Source organism: Molossus molossus, unplaced genomic scaffold (assembly GCF_014108415.1).
Source record: "Molossus molossus isolate mMolMol1 unplaced genomic scaffold, mMolMol1.p scaffold_m16_p_11, whole genome shotgun sequence".
In the NCBI taxonomy this organism is placed as follows: domain Eukaryota; kingdom Metazoa; phylum Chordata; class Mammalia; order Chiroptera; family Molossidae; genus Molossus; species Molossus molossus.
In genome coordinates this window covers 50,481,003-50,484,680 of record NW_023425346.1, presented here as the reverse complement: position 1 = coordinate 50,484,680, position 3,678 = coordinate 50,481,003, and the positions used below count along the sequence as shown (strand labels likewise).

The following is a 3,678-nucleotide window of genomic DNA, read 5'->3' as shown; positions in this document are numbered from 1 at the left end:
TAGAATGAGGATAGTAATAATACCTATCTACAGAGACATGAGGCTCAGATGAGATAATTTTTATTAACCACTAGAATCAGAGTAAACACTCTAAAACTTACAGAAAGACAAGCTACAATCTAGTTCTAGAACAAAAGGATTTAAATGGTAAAGATGAACAAAGAAAAAAAATCTCCAAAGGAGACAGACTCAGTCACCAAAGGCAATGCATTGATCTTGCAAATGTTTTGGGATACTTCTCTGTAAAGGCAGAAATAGAATACATAAAAGTAAGATGACTATAAAATAATTAACATATGTGTGAATTGACAAAATGTGACTTAATGGGAGTGATGTGTTAAAACTTGTTAAAAGCAGCAAGTTGAGTTGGAACCAGAGATTTCTATCATATGAGCCAGAAAGCATAAAAGTAGTCCCATGAGGTTGACAAAGATAAATGTTGATCAAATATACCCTGATTGTTTATTTATTTCACTGAAAACAAGAAGATGTTAAAAGTCAGAGCTAGTGCCTATGGGCACAGCTGGTGTGGCTCAGTGGTTGAGCCTTGACCCATGCACCAAGAGGTTGCCGGTTTGATTCCTGGTCAGGGCACATGCACAGGTTGTGGGCCAAATCACCAATGGGGGGGAGGGGCATTCAGGACGCAGATGTTCTCTCTCATCAATGTTTTTCTCTCTTCCTCTTTCTTCCTTTCTCTCGAAAATCAATAAAGAAAAAAATTATTAAAAAACAACAAAAAAACTAGTGCCTATGGAAAATTGAGTTAGGAATAAAGGAATTATGGTCTTAATAAAAATGAGCAAATATAAAGAAAACTGTATAAGCCAAGTAAAATTTTATCAATCAAATAACCTTTAATAACCTCAGTCAGATTACTGTACCCAGTTTAACATATTTTATTGTCTTAATATTTTTTATATTCTTGCACTAAAGCCAATGATATTCCAGAGGATGCTATTACAAAATTGCATCACTCTAATCTTAAAATAAAAACATAAGCAAAAAAAAAAAGTAATCTGAAATGTTTGAAATGTTAGATTTTCTTATTTTTGTGACCTAATTTGGCTGCATTTCAGGAGAGGAATGTTGGTCATTTTAAGAGTTGCAGTCACTGGGAGACAGGAGTGTTTTGGGAGTAAGGTAGAATTTAAAGGGATAGTGATAAAAAAACTAGTTGTTGCTTAGAACTGGCTAAAGCCATAGCTACTAGTGCAGCATGCCATCTTGGATTTGTCAATGAAGTTGATCTGTTTTTAGGTATAGTCATCTATCCAGTTCCTAGACATAGAGGAGTTTTCTGTATTCATTGGGATTTTTGGTTGAGGCCATCAGAAATCAACCTCACCTAACTTAAATAAATAATTAATTGTCAGGCAACTCATAGAATCATTGTGAACTCTAAAGAATTAGATTTGAAAATAGGAATCAAGAGAAGTTTGGCTGCAGTAAATAGGGCCAAGGGTTCACCATCATTCAATGCCACGCTCACTAGACTCATGATGCTTGTGCTTTAATCATGTACAAATTCTCAGGCATCCCTATATCTTTGTGTCTTCACCACAGTCAAAGTCCCTGATGAGAATATTTTATCTTTCAGGGCTGAGGCAAATTATTGGGTCCTTTTGGTTTCTACTTCAAGATACTTTCAGTGGGGAATTACCTTCCAGAAAAAAAAGGTGTTCGGATAAAAAGAGGTCTACAATGTCTTCTGGACTAGGTACCCTGGAGTTGGATTTACTGGTTCCTTAACCAATCAGGACTGTAGTTTAAGAAGGTGAAGTTGGGAACTGGATAATGTGGGGGCCACTCAAAGGAGGCTAACATATTATATTTCTGAATGACAACTTTAAATCTTTGCAGAACTTACATAATCAAGGTATATATTAAATGTGGCACAGGGTATGCTGGGAAGATGATGGCTCAACAAGTCCCACCTTCTCATCCCCCCCCTTTTGAAAAAAAATTTATTGATTTATTAATTTTTAGAGAGAGAGGAAGGAGAAGGAAAGAGAGATAGAACATCAATGAGAGAGAACATCGATCGCTGCCTCCTGCATGTCCCCCACTGAGGATTTGGCCCACAGATCAGGCGTGTGTCCTGACTGGGAATTGAACCAGTAATCTCTTGGCGAATGGGTTCAACCACTGAGCCACAGCAGCCTGGCTCTCTTCCCTTTATCCTTAATAACGCCAGCCCAAAACCTTTCCTGAGCTAACTGGGAGGCAGGGCTGGAAGGCAGGTGGAGAATGAAGGGCTATGTTTCCCTCTCCCCTACCACTTGAAAGTCAGCTAAAGCCCAGATAAAACCTGGGGAGTGTTTGGCCCATGGACATTCCTGAACATTCAGGGGGAAGGCTGACAATCGTCAGCATTTGTATGTGTATCTTTTTTGGCTCCTGGGAAGCTGAAATAAAGGCTGGGTCCTCTTCATTTCTGAGGTTGAGAGAGCATGAGAAGCCCACAGAGAAGAGAGGCAACCTCCCAGGTCCTAAGCAGGGACCTGAAAACTTTTTCATCAATGCAATGAGCCACACAGTTGGAGACTGCTGTGCTTCTACAACTCTCAAGATTCTGCTGTTAAAGTATCTTCAAGGTGTTCCTAGAAAGGTATCTCTCTGTAGTCTCCTAGAGTAGCTGTCAACTCTAGCATGAAAGAGAAATGATCCTCATTGTCCCTGAGACAAGAAGACCCTGGGTATGATGATGTTGACTTAGAACCATTAGTGCCCTTCTTGGAGCAAGTAACTCTACCAAGAGTCCTCTGTAATATTGTTTTTTAAATAAATGAGAGTCCTATCTTCTTCATCACTGCAAAGTTTTTATATGTACCTAGAATGAAAGAAAATTATTCATAATAAATATTCTGAGCTTCATAAAAAAAAAAGACTAGACAAAGTAAAATAACACTATACCTTAGGAACCAGAAGACATAAAGAAGAATAAATAGTGCTCGCTTTGGCAGTACATATACTAAAATTGGAACGATACAGAGAAGATTAGCATGGCCGCTGCGCAAGGATGACACGCAAATTTGTGAAGCGTTCCATATTTTTAAGGGAGTGGCATGAAGTAATCAAGGTCATGAAAAACAAGGATCTGAATCCAAGACTACTCTATCCAGCAAAGCTATCATTCAAAATAGAAGGTCAAATAAAGACCTTTCAAGACAAAAAAAGCTAAGGGAATATATTAACACAAAACCAGCACTGTAAGATATGCTAAAAGGACTACTGTAATTAGTAGAAGAAACAGGAAGAAAAATAGAACCACACTAAACAAATATGGCAATAAATAAGTACATATCAATTATCACCTTAAATGTGAATGGTTTGAGTGCTCCAATAAAAAGACAGAGTAGCTGACTGGATAAGAAAGCATGACCCACATGTATGTTGTTTACAAGACACCCACCTCACAACAAAAGACTCATATAGGTTGAAAGTGAAGGGATGGATAAAAATCATTCAAGGAAATGGAAAGCAAAATAAAGCTGGGGTAGCAATACTCATATGTAATAAAGTAGATTTCAAAATGAAGGCCATAACTAGAGATAAAGAAGGTCACTACATAATATTGAAAGGATCTATCCAACAGGAAGCTATAACCTTGGTAAACATATATGCACCTAATATGGGAGCACCAACATATATTAAAAATCTTTTGGAGGACTTCAA

At 37.7% G+C, this 3,678-nt stretch overlaps 1 non-coding gene across 1 annotated transcript; it reads left to right on the top strand.

Annotated features, from left to right (window-relative positions):
* Positions 1 to 2,950: 2,950 nt before the first annotated feature.
* On the top strand, positions 2,951 to 3,057 carry LOC118625977. The gene has a single exon (XR_004958810.1). It is a non-coding gene; the product is annotated as a U6 spliceosomal RNA (small nuclear RNA).
* Positions 3,058 to 3,678: the final 621 nt, after the last annotated feature.